General features: G+C 40.4%; 1 protein-coding gene across 3 annotated transcripts in view; it reads right to left on the bottom strand.

Annotated features, from left to right (window-relative positions):
- RORA (RAR related orphan receptor A) overlaps positions 1 to 17,188 on the bottom strand; it is an 890,206-nt gene that overhangs the window by 431,594 nt on the left and 441,424 nt on the right. The window contains exon 1 of one of the 3 annotated variants that reach the window (XM_043989399.1): positions 16,571 to 16,589. The exons of the other annotated variants lie outside the window; for them this stretch is intronic. The gene's annotated coding sequence lies outside the window, so the exon portion shown is untranslated. Of the gene's footprint in view, positions 1 to 16,570; positions 16,590 to 17,188 lie in introns of those variants that run through there. 3 annotated transcript variants of the gene reach the window in all.

The raw sequence follows: 17,188 nt of genomic DNA on the forward strand, positions 1-17,188 counted from the left end.
CCACTGACCCCAAGGTCGTCTTCCTGTTAGGGGAACAGGGGATCAATTTAATGGGAGCTGTGAATCTGGATGTGAAAAAATGCAGCTTTATTTTCACTAACTCTAATTGAAATTTAGCATTTCCTTCAATTAAGAATTTCTTTACAAAGATATTCACATGTGGATTTCTTTAAAAGTTATTAAATTATAATTTTTTTAAAAAAAGATATTCAGTGATGGATTTCTTTAAAAAGAAGGGGTCCATAGAATTGACTGCATAGCTAAAGGGGTTCACAACACACACAAAAAACCCACGTTCTAAGACTCTTGACTATATGGAGGAGTCTTGCCTGACCATTGGATTCCTGGTCTTATTCTGGTTCCAGACTTGCATGTGCCTCCCAGGCCCATCCCAGGCTGCTCACCTTGCTCCAGCTCTGCCCTGATCATTGGCTTGTGACTAAGCTGGTTCTTGGACTCTAGGCCCTGACTCACTTTCTTGGGTTCTTTGCTTTGCCCTGTGTCCTCAGTAGCTGGTAGTCTGGGCTCCTAGAACTACCTTCTGGTTAGTTAGCTCACTGAAGGCATGGGCTTGTGTTTTTATTCTCGCTATGACTGGCTCAAGCCAAATGTCTGGGGGAAAACGGAAGAATTCAGCCAATCTTCCAGCTGCTTCTGAACATCCAGATGTCTGGCACCAGGAAGACTGAGCATCTAGATGAGAGAATTTTGCAGTTTCTCTCTGGAGACTTGGCATTGCACAGAGATGGCCTCTTTGCCCTCTGTGGGGCCGAACTTGTGCATGCTGTCTAAGCAGAGTGACAGCAGATCACCCAGCAGTGCTGACTTGCATCAGACAGTGGCTACAGACATGTATGCAGCCTACCTCTGCCATCGTGTCTCAGTGCAACTGCATAACTGACATTAAATGTCTGCTGTTGTACAGCCAGTTTCCCCCAAAGGGAAACTTCTTTTCTAGGCAAGGAAGAAAACTAGGGAGGAAGGGATACACAGAGGAAGGAAAGAGAGGACAGAAGGAAGGAAGAAGGCAATGTGGGAAGGAAGGAGAGAGGAAAGAAGGAAGAAAGGAGAAAATGGAAATAGGGAGGGAAGAATGGGGAAAAGAGATAAAGAAAGGAGAAACAAAAGAGGAAAAAAAGGAAAAAAGAAGGAAGAAAAAGGAAATAAAGGGAAAGAGAGAAGAAAAGAGAAATAGTGGAAGGAAAAAGGAGACAGGCAGGGAGGAAGGAAGGAAGGAAAAAAGTAAGAAGAAGGGGAAGGAGGGAGCAAGGGAAGGAGAAAGAAAGAAGGCAGCAAGGGAAGGAGGGAAGGAGGAAACAAGAAGAGAGAGAAGGGAGATAGGGAGGGAAGGAACAGGGCAAAGACAGATAAAGAAAGAAAGATGGGAAAAGAGAAAAGCACAAAGAAGGAAGAAAGGAAGTAAAAAGAGGAGACAAGAAGGGGAAAGATAGAGAAGCAAAGAGAGAAAGAGTGGAAGGAAAGAAGGGAGGGAGGCAAGGAGAGATGGAGGAGGGAAAAAAGAGAAAGTATGATCGACCTCTACAAGTCAATCATGCCAACCCTAGCACATCAACTTCATGCTTGACAGGTACAAAAGAGAATGAGGCCAGGCTTAAGCCCCCCAAAACTTGTTTTTTTTAAATCCACACATTCTTCCTTTTTAGTTTTCTGCAATAACAAACAATTCCCAAGAATTCTATTTTAAACTAGAAACACACCAGAAAATGGTCAATGGTTTTCTGGCTGTAACTCAATCCAGTCAGGCACATGACCCTTTCCCATCAGGAGAGCTTTCTGTCTTCCACTCAATCATCTTGGCTTCATATCTGCTTGGTACAGTTCTCTCCCTCATTACCCCTCGCAAGGTAGCAGGATGGACTGTTGGTTTGGCCAGATATACTGGATAAAGCAGGTTATGACTCCCTTTGGAGCAAGCATGGTGCCTTTTCTGTGTATTTGTCACAATGCTTTGCTCAGGCGCTCATTAAATAGCTGTTTGACTAAGCCAATTTTAAAAGACAAAGGAAGGGGCAAGGATATATTGAGAAAAGAAGGTGATGCAAAAACAAAAGATACCAATAAAATTTTAATTAAAAAAGAAAAGAAGATAAATAAAACACCAAAGATTATCCATCATGACCATCATAAGTGGACTTGCACAAGTCAGAACTGGTCGATGTGGCCAGAACATTCAATTTACCAGACATATCCCAACTGAATCAAATGCAAAGTCTTCTTGTCTGAATCCACTGTGAAACATATGGATGAAGAATCTGTTAACCTGTGGTGAGTGTTAGGATGATGGCCTGACTAGAATAATAAAAATGACTCATGCATTTTTACAAAGGTTTACAAGAGCGTTTCCCCTATAGATAGTCCTGAGAGGGAGGAAATACGAATACTATTCATTTTAGATTACATATTTTCTACCTTAGATGCTGTTGTCATATAGTATTACCTCTTTTATAGATATGGAACTAAGCCTCCAAGAGGTAATATAACTTGTCCACGGTCACCTAGCATTCAAAACCAGGGCTCTTGATTTCCGCCATACTGCCTTTTCCCATGGGATACAGATAAAGATACTTTGTTATGGGATGTAGATAAGGTAAGGGGAAAATCACTCACGGATGTCCCTGTGTGAATTTGTTAGGATTGTCCCTAACCTTCAAATTCTCTACTACCCTTATATTATTCTGCCTCCATGTCTTTGCATAGGCTGTGCCCTCTTCCCAGAAAGCACTCCCTCCTCATCTCAGCTTATTGGAAACCCTAATTTTTTTTCAAGTCACCTCCTATATTAGACCCATCCTGAGTCCCTGTTCCTGGAGCTTCTCTACCCCAACCAACTGTCTTGTATTTTAGGCTGTATATATTTTATGTGTGCTTATACTATATATACTTTTGTATGTATGTGTTGGTTGTACTCATTCCCTCCACCCCAATATCTCCGTATGACTTATTTGAAGGCAGGGATTATTTCTTTTATTTCTCCTCATATCACACATAATAGGTGCTTGATAAAGGTTTGATTAACTAATGCAATCACTTTCATACTTGCAGATTACTCCCACCCACAAGGATTATAAAGACATCTCCTACATTGGCCCTATTTATCCTTTGTAATGCCTTTGGTATTAATGGGCCTATGCTTTCTCTAGGAAGTGAACTTTTTACTTCTTGCTTTATTCTCATCTCAAGAGGCTCCTACCTACCCTGTGAGGATGATGGGATCTCAACTTCTGCCACACTGGTGGAAGTCCGCAGAGGAAGATGGAAACAGTTCTGGTTTTCATAGCAATATGGATAAAGCACAGATAAAGAACAAATTGACCCCTAGAGAAGCTGAGGCTAAAGGGATGATCAGTGGGAAGGGTACTGAACTATCAGAGCTAGGAAAAGAAGTGGATAGACCTGGAGTTAAGAATACCCGAGTTTAAATCCTGACTGAGACACTAGCTAGGTGACCTCAGTTTCATCATCTGGAAAATGGAGATAATAAAAGCACCTACTCCCTAGGATTTTTGTTAGAATCAATGAGAATAGTTGTAAAATACTTTGCAAACCATAATGTGCTATAAAAATACTATGATGATGATTATCAGGAGACTTTGGGTTCTAGTCCCACCTGTGCCATCAAGTGGTATCAGGTTAAGTTCTTTTTCACCAAGTTTGCTTCTATCTCAGAGTTTCTACAATGGTACTATGATTTGGGAGTTGGTGGGAGTCAGAGAGAGATAGTTGAATAAGGTAAGCCATTCCTACTGAAGAAGATGGGAGGTATGAGAAGGAAAAAAAAAGATGTCTTTGTTCCTTACTGCTCAAGGTTTAATTATATTTCAGTTCCTATCCTACTTGAGTGGATGATGGAGCTGAGGTCATGCGCTCCCAAAGTTGGAAAGAAAGGAAGGTGTAATGGAGAGGGTGCTGGACCTAGATTCAGGAAGTTACTGTTGCGTTATTTCATTTATGTCCAACTCTTTCTGCCTCCATTTGGGGTTTTCTTGGCAAAGATACTGGAGTGGTTTGCCATTTGCTTCTCCAGCTCATTTTACAGATGAGGACATTGAGGCCAACAGGGTTGCCTAGGATCACACAGCTAGTAAGTATCTGAAGACAGATTTGAACTCAGGTCCTCCAGACTCCAGGCCCAGCGCTTTATCCACTATGCCACCTAGCTGCCCCTAGAATCAGGAAGACTGAGTTCAAATCTCACTTCAGATCCTTACTGGTTGTATGACCCTGAAAAAGTCACTTAACTTTCTGTGTCTCTCTGTTCCTTCATCTGTAAAATGGGAGGGGGTGGTTGTGTAGACTCACTGGCTTCAAGAACCCTTCCAGCTCTAAACCTATGATTCTGTGATAAGGCTTTGGTGAAATGGTAATATGACAAAGGTAATGTGGTGACTGAATACTAAACCCAAGCAACTTATGCCTAGTGGATGGTTTTTCGAAAGCTATTGCCCTACAGAACAACTCCGAAAGCATAGAGATAGTGATCTCTGCTCCCTCATACCACACAAGAGAAAAGATAACACAACCAACCCCCTTCCTCGACAACAACAACTTACGGAAACCAGAGCAACTCGAACATTGAAAGCAAAAAATACAAGGCACTTAGCAAATTTCAAGTGCCCATTACTGGCATTTTTCTGTGGAGATCACAGAGGGGAAAAACACTTTTTTCTTGTTTCCCCACCCAGGCCACCCAACACTGATCGTGTTTTAAGAAAGCATAATTTGCCCACGGTTCCTTCTTCTCTGAAACTCCAAGCATCCAGAGGTAGCCTCTTAACTTGTGTGTGTGTGTGTGTATGTGTGTGTGTGTACATATATATATATATATATATATATATATATATATATATATATATATATATATATATATATATATATATATATATATATATATATATATATATATATGGGTGATTCATGGGAGTATGTAGGTGTTACAAAATGGCTTCCTACAGCACTTTCAGCTCTGAAACACCGAATGAAGAACCCAAGGAGAAACTAACTCAGCAGCAGTGAAAAGAAAAAAAAAAGGGGGGAAATCATAGGTCAGACAGCCTTTCCTCAGGTACCACCAAGTGGTAGGGGTAGGACACACTTCTTTTGTCACCATTGAGCTCCAACCAGGGATCATCCATGAGCCGAATGCATGTTTTTGTTTGTTTGATTTGTTTGTTCTGGGGTTGGAAGAAGCAGGAATTGGTTTTTCAAAAAAAAAAAAAATACATGGCAAGTAGCAATGAATATTGAGAAATGTAGAGGTTTCTACTATTAAATAACAGGAAGGAAAACAGAGGCTGGGTTTTTCTATCATCTCTAGAAGCAACTGTTTGAGATAAAATATGCTATAGTAAGAAGGACACTGGGTGTGAAATCAGGAAGACCTGGGTGCAAATGTTACCTCATATACTTACTAGCTGTAGGACCCTGGGCAAATCAGTCCTTTTGCCTTAGTATCTCCATCTGCAAAGTGATGGGTTTGGACTCCTTGGCCTAAATCTATGAACCTATGAATACTGAGAAAGGGAGTAGAATAGTAGAAGTGATACATTCTTGCCACTTGGGTTAGATATTTACAGAACTTATTTCCTTCTTTTTGCTGGTGTTGCTCTTCTCCCTCTAACCACATACATCTTCTTTTCTTTCGATGACATTGTAATCATTCTTAAGCAGAGAGCAGCTATGAAAACTCTAAGATGGAATATGATAGCCAGGAGATGAGATTGGCATTTTTCTCTCCTCCCCAAATTTGCTTCTGTTAAGAACAGTCCTGGCATCTCCATGTCTGCTATTGTGACACACTTCTCTTGGTCATTCAGGTTTAAAAGCTGAAGTTGTTACTAATTTTCTTCTTTCCCTTGTCTCCTTCCATCTGCAATGTCACTTCATACTCTATTAAGTTAGTAACCATGTACCCCGCCTCCCAGGGACTTATCTTCCATCGTCTCCTTTGTCTCTCACTGCTTTCCTTTGCTTGAGCCCTCTGCTTATGCCTGTTGGAATGCTCATTATTCCCCAAACCTTCTTATCCTGCTTCAGTTCTCCCTACCTGAAATGCTCTCCCCACCTATCTACTCTGCTTCACTTTCTACATCCAGAGAAGAGTAATCATCTTATGGAAGAAAAAGAGCCATGGAGATTCCAGGCCAGATTTATTCCTTTCCCACTGTGATGCACAGAAATGTCTTCCTCAGGCCTCTACTTCCATGTGCTTCTCAAGCCTACGGACCCCATTTCTATTCTTGGACCTTCAGTCATATAAACCTGGTGCCAGACAGTTCCTGGAGCACTGCTTACTAAGATATAAAAACAAGACAAGTTTTTGAATGGAAGAAAACACTAATGTAAAAACTGGGTGTTGTTTGGCCTCCCCAACTTAGCATTCACCAGAAATGAGAGACGATGAAGATGAAGTGACAGTGATCCCTGGTCTTTGTTTCTATGAAAGGAAAACATTCTTTTTGACGGCAAACAAGATTTAACTGCATTACTGGAGAATTCAGATCAGAAAACCAAGGACCTGGTTAAGACACTTTGTAAACCTAAATAATGTTCAGCATCGTTATTGTTGAACCTTAAGATCCTGGACACCAAAGTCTGAATTGTGAGGGACACAAGGCAAAAAGAAGGGGCTCTGGAAGTATGTGCATGGAAGTAGACGAAAGAAAAGGAAAACATGGAATTGTAGAGAAACAGACGGAGAATGTATGTGTCTATGTAGAATAGGAGAGGTAGGCATAATTCTCGAAGATCAAAGATGAAACTTCCTATCAAGCAAGAGAAAGAGAGAGAGGTGATGGACTAAAAATATATAATGAAACAGACATTTTTGTTCATGGACAATGAAGGAATTTGACTATACATATTTCTTATTAGAATTTGCTACCCCCTTTTGGTTGTTTAATTATTGGGGGGTTAGAGGGAGAGAAAATAAATGCTTATTATTTAGGGAAAATGATAAAATTCTTTTTTGGGGGGGAGGTGGGGCAATGGGGGTCAAGTGACTTGCCCAGGGTCACACAGCTAGTAAGTATCAAGTGTCTGAGGCCGGATTTGAACTCAGGTACTCCTGAATCTAGGGCCAGTGCTTTACCCACTGGGCCACCTAGCTGCTCCAAAATTCTTTTTTTTTTTTTTTTTTTTTGCCGGGCAATGAGGGTTAAGTGACTTGCCCAGGGTCACACAGCTAATGTCAAGTGTCTGAGGCCAGATTTGAACTCAGGTCCTCCTGAATCCAGGACCAGTACTTATCCACTGCACCACCTAGCTGCCCCCCAAATTCTTTTTTTTAAAAAGAAAAAAGAGAAAGTGGGGGATGGGCAATCTCACTAGCTTTCTTTGAATGAATGACGGATAAACTACTTTGCCTTAGAGATATTGAGAACACCATAGGCTGCCTCGGTGTAAAGATATTGTGTCCATTTTAACAGGACCTGGCAGCCACCTCCATGTGTCAGCATTACTGGGTCCGTCCAAAGACTAGGCCATGGATGACTAGTCCCTCCAATACCCAAGGATGTCTTTGCAAAAGTCCTGAATTTCTCACTCATCTCTTTGCCTTGCTCGCAGCTGCCAAAGGGGCATTCTTACAAGGTCACCCACTATGACATTATTTTTCATTAACAAAGACAGAAAAACAACCACCTTCACCCTGTGAAGCAATTGTGATTCGTAGTGAGAAGCTGTTCAAAGGCCACACTGACTTTAAACAGGTTCGGAGGGCAGCTCCAGGTGATGTGGTAGAGCGGGGACCTTAAGGTCAGCTGGGTCCAACAACTTCCTTTCACAGAGAAGAAAGCCACTGTCCAGAAAAGGAAGGCGAAAAAAACCAAAAAACCAAAAAACAATCCTCTTTCACAATCACACATCTGGCTATATTTGCAGGTAACAAAGAACTGGGACAGACCCTGGAGGTCAGCTAATTAGGCTACTTCCTTTTAACATAAAAGGAAACTGAGGCCTAGAGAGGCAAATGGACTATTCCACAGTTACACAACACTTTATTTGGAATACAACCTCTGATTCAGTATTCGGACATTATTCCGTGCTGCACTAACTACAAAAAACCAAATCAATAATGATTCTTATTAGATTTATTGATGGGGAAGGACCCATTTCGTCTTATTTTATAAGCCTCACTTAACTTTCACTTTGACTGTGTGCAAGGCAAGCCAGGTGCTTAAAGGGTTAAATGACTTGCTAAAGCCACATGCTGAGTCAGTGCCAGGCCTGGAATAGACACTCAGACAACGCTTTGGCAGCTCTTGTGGAATGGAACACCCTGTGTTTGGCTTACTAGAATTCCCGTCCCCTCCACCTCTCCTTATTCTGCTTGGGTCTCTAGTTTACAAAGTACCCAAAGGAATCATGGGATCACAGGGCCACAGATTCAGACATGGAAGGGATCTCAGAATCCTTTGAATCCAAATTGACACTTGTGTTTATTTATTTGTTCATTCATTCATTCATTTGTTTGTTTGTTTATTTATTTATTTATTTATTTTAATAGATGAAGACACTGAGGCAAAGAGGGTTAAAGTGATTTAACCAGGGCCCCACAATTACATTTGAACCTAAGTCTTTCTGACACCCAAGTCCAATGCCCTATCAGCTCCACTACACAAATGCTAAAATTAAACTCTCAAATACAGATCCAGTCCTGGAATTCAAATGGACGGTGATCCCCCTGCTTCATGAAAACCTCATCCAAGATCCAAAGCTGGAAAATCAACAAACGTTAGTTCTTCTTAAGTCAGAATTCCCTGAAAGTGTTGTTTAAAAGGCAGCACAGCATGATGTAATGTTCAGTGGGATTTTTTGGCACTGCTATTTCTCAGCTTTATGTTCTTGGGCAAGTCATCGACACTGGGCCTCAGTTTCTGTATATGTAAAATGGTATTAATGATAATTGACATACATACCTCATGGGTTATTGTGAGGAAAGAAATGACAATGTATTTAAAGTGTTTTTGGAATCCTGAAGATCTTAATAAATGTTAGCTGTTATTATTACTGTAAGCTTTTTCTTAATTTTGAAATTTTTATTTCTATCTATAGTTTTTTTTGTTTTATTTTTTCTATCTGTAGTTTTTACAATCAGTCAATAATCATTTATTAAGTGAGAAAGATAAGTTTAGTTTTGGACATTTATTAAGTGCCTCCTATGTGCCAGGGACAGTTTTAAGTGTTAGCGATACTAAGAAAGTAAAAAACCAGTCCCTGCTCTCAATGAACTCACAGTCTACTACTGGGGAGCATGACTATCCACAAACACGATATACACAAAATAAATCACGGGTAGTCTCTGAGCAAAGGTGCTAAGATTAAGAAGGACTGAAAAAATGCTTCTTACAAAAGGGGAGAATTGGAAGGAACCTTGGGAATCCAAGAAGCAGAGATGAATAAGAGAATTCTAGGCATGGGGAAGAGCCAGCAAAAATCTTTGGAGGTGGGCACTGGGATGTCATTCAAGCAACAACAAGAAGACCAGAGTCATTGGATCAAAGAGTAGGTGGAGGTAGGTAAGAAAGGTAGGAAGGGGCCAGGTTATGAAGAGCTTTAAAAGCTGAGAATATTGTATATTTGGGCCTAGAAGTAAAAGACCAACAGAGTTTATTAAATGGGGAGGGGTTGGTGGTGATACCTTTTAGAAAGACCAATTAGACACCTGAGAGAAGGATGCATTGGAAGATAAGAAGATCCATGTGAGGGAGACAAGCCAACAGGCTACTGCAGTAGTCCAGGTGTCAAGCAATGAGAGCCTGTAGCAGGGTGGGACAGCAATTTGCAGAAGACAGATGGGGATACGCATGAGAGATTTTACAATAATAGAAATGATGGTTATTTGACAACTGATTAGACTGGGTCACTGGGTGTGAGAGAGTATGAAGTTGAGGAAGACACCTCTGTTGGGAGTCTGGGGGAGGGGGGAATGGTGGTAAGTAACCTCAACAGAACTAGGTATACTAGGAAGAGGGTAGCATTTGTAGGGAAAGATACATAAGTTTAGTTTTGGACACGTTGAATTTAAGAGGTCATCCAGTTAGAACTGTCAAATAGGAAGTTGGAGATGTGAGACCAGAGGTCAAGAGAGAGGTTAGGGCTGGACAGGTAGATCTGAGACGCATCTGAACAGACATATTCATTGAAAGCACGGGAGCTGATGAGATCACTGATTGAAATAGTCTAGAGGGAGAAGAAAAGAGGACCCAGAACAGCACCTTGCCCCTTTCCTACAGGGTGAGCCATCTCTTATAACAAAGAATAAAAGAGAGAGAGAGTATGTGTGTGTGTGGGGGGGCAGAGGGATGCAGTTCACCAAAATGAGCCAGTGCATCAACAAAATCTACCAACATAGGTAATGTTCCACACCCATAGTCCTTGCCTCTGCAAAGAAGGAAGGGAGGTGTTAGCTTCCATTTTAGCTGAACAATAAAAAGTACCATTTTACAAATAGCTGTCACATGCAAACACACATGCATACCCAGAGACAGGCAAAAAGCCAAGCTAGAAGGAGCTGAACCCTCTATGGTAAGATTCTGCATCAAAAGATAAGATCGAGCGAGGGGCTGTAGAAGGATGCTACCCACGTGATGTTGTGGGTAACCCCAGGCATACATGATACCTCTGACAATGCATAGCTTACATCTAACCACATTATCTTTTTATGAAACAGACATAAAAAGTTATAAGTAAAACAACAACAAAAACGGGGGGAAGGGTGCCTCAATGCCTGGTTGCCCTGGAAGATGATATCTGGCTATTAGCACCCATGCTATTCCTGGGGAAACATCTTTCAGATAAGAAGACAGCTGTCTGAGAAGATTCAGGAAACTGAAGTAAATGCCCCTAAACCGTTTGTGGCCAACACAATCATACAAACAAAATCACACTATGGTTGCATTCATTGTAAACGTTGAGATACCATACCCACCCTTATGTTATCATACAGGTCACAACAAAGGCTTGTCTTGTTGATAACAGCTGGTTACTATAGGATCATAGGGCTGTAACAGGATCTCAAGGATCATCCAACTCCCTAAATTTACAGCTGAGAAAACTGAAGTCCAGAGAGGCTCAGGATTGTGTGCAGAGTAAATGACAAAGGACCTGGATCCTCTGATTTCAAATCTAATACTCTGTCCAGTGATGCCTCTCACATAGTTCTGGAAAGATCACAGACACTGATGCTTTCATCTGAAAAAAAAAAAAAAAGCCTGAGCAGCAGTGGATGGGGGTGGGTAGCAACCCTGTGAGCAATCTTGAAGCTGTCACATGGGTGGTGGAATGTTTTTAGTAAACACTTTGTCCAAAATGAAACTCATGAATCTCTTGAGCTATGATGAGGACCAATTCCACATGAAACAGTTAAAAAAGGAAGGAAGGAAGGAAGGAAGAAAACAAAGAAAGAAACAAAGAAAGCAGAGCATGTTTGAACCGCCCATTCCCCAGGAATTTCAGAGCTCTTTATGAAAGGTTGACTGTCTTAACAACACCACTTAATTTACAGAACAAACTGATAGTCCTGCTATGTGATAGAAGCTACATGGTATAGTAGAAAGGGAATTAAAGGCAGAAAATTCTAATTTAAGCATTGGCCCTACCACTTACTCCCTGTGACCTTGGGTAAGTCACTTCTCTGAACCTCAGTTGCCTCATCTGTAAAATGGGAACAAAAATACTTCTAATATCTACCCCACTCCCAAGGGAGTGGTTTTCTTTAAGGTTATCCAGCTATTGCTATAAAGAAAAATTAGCTTTACAACACAATGCAGGTGTAAGCTATTATAACAGATTAGCTCAGTGCAGACACTGACACTGGAGTTGATCCATCATGCCACTCTAGTGTACTCAGTCCAAATGCCATATCAAACTGCTATAAAGATAGCTTTTCTATTCCTACAGTTTTTCAATTCAACTAAAATTTAAGTATGGAATATGTGCAAGACATGTGCCTATTGCTACATACAAAACCAAAGAGATTCTCAAGGAGCCTACAACAAACACAAATAAGTAAATAGAAGATAATTTGAGGAGGAGGAGAATACTGGCAGCTGAGGGGGAGAGTGGGAGTAGGGCAAGGGGGGGAAGCAAGTAAGCCTTCAAAAGAGACTGTCAATAGAGTTTCAATTTAAAGGAATATAAGGTTTCTGAAAGGGATAGTTTAGTGAGCCAGCGCATTTCAGCCACAAAGGATGATTAGTGAGAATCAATTCTTGGAGGTGGGAGGACAGCTAGTAAGTCAGTCCAGGGGGCAACAAGGAATAACTCAGTTTGACTAGAACTTAAAAGAGGAAGTAAGGAAGGGAATGAGCATTTTTACAGTACCTACTATGTGTCAGACACCGAGCTAGCTAGTTTCAGAAATATTATCTCATTTGATCCTCACAAGAACCCAGGGAGGTATGTGATATTATCATTTCCATTTTAGATTTGGGGACACTGAGGCAAAGAAACGTTAAGTGACTTGCTCAGAGTTACACAGCTGGTCTGTGTCTGAGCATGGATTTGAACCTTGGGTCTTCTTGACGCTAGCTCTAACCACTGAACTACTTAGCTGCCTGATAACTTAAGAGTTCATGAAGAGGAGAAATATAAAATAAGACTGAAAATATAAATTAGAGTCAGGTTGTAGGAGATTTGGGGGGGCGGGGCAATGAGGGTTAAGTGACTTGCCCAGGGTCACACAGCTAGTAAGTGTCTGAGGCCAGATTTGAACTCAGATCCTTCTGAATCCAGGGCCGATGCTCTATCCACTGTACCACCTAGCTTCCCCCCTGTAGGAGATCTTAAAGGAAAAATTCGTAGATTATTATAAAGGGATTAGGGAGTCACTTAAGATTTTTGAGAAGGGGTGTGTCATGGATAGATTATTTTGGAAGCTATGTGAAAGATGGGTTAGAAAGTAGAGACTAAATGTTGGAATGACATAGAGTCTATTCTCAAATTAGGAAGCTATTTTTTTAGTACCAAAACAAATGACCTGGAAATCAATTGGCATATGTGTGTGTGGTATATACACACACACATATGTACTCATATATACACACTTATGTGTGTATGTGTATTGAATGCCCTTTTACTTTACAAAGAAGGAAAGTATAGAGCATCTAGAAGCAAAGAAAAGTTGTGACTTACCCAAGGTCATATGGCTAGTTGGTGAAAGATCGGAACCTAGATCCCTTAGTTCTTCTTTGAATGCTTTCTCTACTATATGATGTTGCTTATTAGTTTTTACTACATAGATATCTCTTTAATTAGATTATAAATCAAGCAAGGAAGTATTTATTAAATGTTTACTATATGCCAGGTACTGTCCTAAGCCCTGGGGAATACAAATCATTGCAGGAAGGAATTGTGCTTTATACTTTATATTCCCCAACTGTACAATATTGCCTTGCACTTAGCAGGCTAATGATGACGATGAACGACAATGATGATAATGATAAATACTGCAGAGGTGCAGCTCTATTTCTCCTGTCCTATTTGGCAGAGATAACTCTGGCGCTTGATGCAGGGCACAACACAGCCTCTGCACATGTAACTTTCAAGGGGGAAGACAGAGGAATGATGGGTAAATGGGGAGAATAACCTTGTGGGCCTGCCCTTAAGCTTGGCTTCACCTTTCTACTAGTGATGAGCAAAGAGTGAGCAACAATGGGAGGGCAATCAACTAGACCCAGGCAATCAACTAGACTAGGGTTCTACTAGCATCCCTACCCCAAGCAAAGAAAGAATGATGATGGTGTAAGATCAAGATTGGTCCCAGCTCAGCTAGGCTTCCTAGTCTAGTCTTCCCAGCTTGGTGATTCAAACATTTTGAGCTACTGCTACCTCTGCCCTCCCTTACCAGTAGGATCTGGGAGATTGATTTTTAAGCATGTGAATTATATTTCACTCATCCTTGGAACAGTAAGAGTTAAACACTGCCTGGGCCAGGGATGGGGGAGAACTGATATGGATGTCATTTCTGAAATACATCTGTTTTTTGGTTATATTTTATTAGCCCCTTTTTTTTGCTTAAACCAGTGGAAAATATATTAATATGATGACATTTTGCCTTATAGTCAAAGCCCAGTGGCAGTGGAATAGAGGAATTTTCCTATATTGTGTGTGTGTGGGGGGGTTATTGCTTTTTATGGATCTGCTTTTACTGATTATTCAGACATCATAATTCAGAAGGGAAGCCAAGGTGATTGAAAAAGCAGGATTCGGTCACCACCGTTTCCTCTTGGCATCTTTATCTCTACCATAGGTGGCACATACAATAAGCACTTACATTATGATTTTTGGGGTCATGTACTCTATTGAATTTGTTACTCATAATCTCACAGCTAAGTGAACAACCATGACCTAAATGTTTAATTCAGATCTTTTTTCTCTGTTTCATAAACCTTTTTAATTTAATACCACTGCAAAATCTAAATGAATTCAGATGATGTTGTGCTTGGTACTAAGAAAGCCGTGTGGGCCAGACTTTTATGGCTAATAGCAGGGTCACAGAAAGGTCTCAACAGAGCAGGGGGAGAGCATGGTGTAATTTAGGAATGCCTGACATAATATTTCATAAACTAGCTGCTGACACTGTCTCAGTTGCTCCTCTGAGTTTATTCTTTTTCTATGCTCTTGTGTTGTTCGAGTTGTTGGTAAAAAACAAACAAACAAACAAGTATAACAAGTGGTGAGGCGTTTTCAGCACTTAATGAAGACAGTTGGTTTGGTTTTTAGATGACATTGGAGCTACAGGAAATCTTTCGAGTGAGAGGAGGAAGGTACATGACTGTGGCCTTTCCAAATCAACATATTGACCAATTGTTGTCTTCTCTTCACTCTGAAATCTCTTAATACCATTGGTCAGGAGTATACACAGAGGTACAATGCATAGTGCCTACCTTAAAAGAGCTTACATTATAGTTCGGAAGATTCAATTCAGTAAAAAAAAAAAAAGTGAAATCCATTAAGCAATAAACATTTATTTGTTTGTTTGTGTATTTTGGCTGGGCAATGAGGGCTAAGTGACTTGCCCAGGGTCACACAGCTAGTAAGTGTCAAGTGTCTGAGGCCGCATTTGAACTCAGGTCCTCCTGAATCCAGGGCCAGTGCTTTATTCACTGCACCGCCTAGCTGTCCCCACAAAAAACATTTATTAAATGTCTACAATGCACCAGACACTGTTAGGCACTGAAGATACAAAGACAGAAGTGAAACAAATCTTACCCTTGAGGAGTTTCTGATTTAGACAGCAAAGAGGTACCCATGTGATAAATACAAAATAAAGACAAGGAGATTTTTTTTTTCCAGCAAAGAAGGTACCAGTAGGTCAGGGAAAGGGGGTGGGATCAAGAAAAGCTTTGCATAGAACAGAATAAGATTTTTAAAAGCATAAAGGAAACCAGTTATATTGAGGTCTAGTAATCAAAATATACATTAAAAAATACAAGCTCACGGACCCAAGCCTTGGTGGAGAAGGTGGTGATTGAGCTGGGCCTGAAGAAATCTAAGGATTGTAAGAGATGTAGGTCAGGGGAGGAGTATATTCCAGATATGGGGTGGGGAAGAGAACAAGCATTTATGAAGCACCTACTGTGCGCCATAACAGGTGATGTGAACCTGAACTTGGATGGTGTTAGTGGGAATGGAAAAGAGGGTATGGATGTGGGAGATATTTTTTTAATCTATAGGACTTGGAAACTCATTGGCTATATGGAATAAGAGAGAAGGAAGAACCCAAGATAACTCTGATATTTTGAGTCAGAAGACACAGACATGGAAAAAAATAACTAAATAAAAATAATAACTAAATAATAAATAATAACAACAATATAGCTAGCATTTATATAGCTCTTTAAGGTTTGAAAAGTGTTTTACAAATATTATCTCATTTGATTCTCACAATCACCCTGAGATGTTAATAACAATAAATGATAAAAAATATTAATCTGTTATCAATCCTATTTTACTGATGACATGATGAACCTGGATCTAACAAAGGTTAAGTGACTTGACCAGGATCATGTAGCTAGTATGTGTCTGAGCAGGAATTAATCTCAGGCCTTCTTGACTTCAAGTCTACCACTCATCTACCATCCAACCAAGGTACTATATATATATATATATATATATGTGTGTGTGTGTGTGTGTGTGTGTGTGTGTGTGTGTGTATGGTTATGTAATATGACCAGGGCCTACGATGCCTAACATGGGGATTTTAAGGAATTGGAGTTGTTGTTTTTTTTTTTTAACAGAGCATTCAGAGAAGGTTTATAGAATCATAGAAATCATTGTCTAAAGGAAGAAAGAATCTCAGAGGTCATTTAATCCAACCACCTCATTCTAAGATGAAGAAGCAAAGGCTCTCTGAGGTTGTGACTTGTCCAAAGTCACATAAACATGTGGTTCTTGAATGTATGTCCTTTGGCTCCAGAATGGGTGCTTCTTTCCATTATATTGGCTCCCCAAAAGGGAAGAGAGTTGAGAAGTAAAGGAAGGAGCAGGGCATGAAATATCAAATCAGAAAAGAGAAAGAGAAAGCAAAGGGTCGAGTCAGGAATCTCACCTATGCTCAGGTTGTCACAAAGGCCTAAAGTACTTCCATGGACACCTAATCCCTTTGATGTGGGGTGGGATGAGATTATGTCTGAAAAGAAACATTAAGAAAGCAATGAGAGAGTCATAGAAATGTAAAGCCAGCAGTAACCTTAGACATACTCAGATCCATCCCACACCCCTTTTTAAAGAAGGAAGCATAGTATGGTAGGAAGTGATGAATTTGGAGGAAGAGGTCCTGAGTTTAAATTCTAGCTCTTCCACATACTAAACAGGTAACTTAGGGTTAGCTCTCTGGGTCTTGGTTTCCTCCTTTGAGGGGGCCAGATTAGAGGATCTCTAATCACACTTTCCAACTCTAAATCTATGATCCTATGAAAGATGAGGAAGTTAAAGCCCAGGAAGTTTAAATAATTTGGTTAAAGCTATTTTTTGGCAAATCAAAGAGTAACCTCAGCCCAGGTATCCTGATTTCCAGTCCAGTAATCTTTTTACCACAACACTTGATGTGGTATGATACTGATATAACACTAGACTTTTCAGAGAATTATGAAAACAAGCAGGTTAGGGCTTTGTTTTCAATCAGCTTGGTCTTAGGTCAAACCTCAACACATCTCTTTTTAAAGTT

This window comes from Dromiciops gliroides, chromosome 2 (genome assembly GCF_019393635.1).
Source record: "Dromiciops gliroides isolate mDroGli1 chromosome 2, mDroGli1.pri, whole genome shotgun sequence".
Taxonomy (NCBI): Eukaryota; Metazoa; Chordata; class Mammalia; order Microbiotheria; family Microbiotheriidae; genus Dromiciops; species Dromiciops gliroides.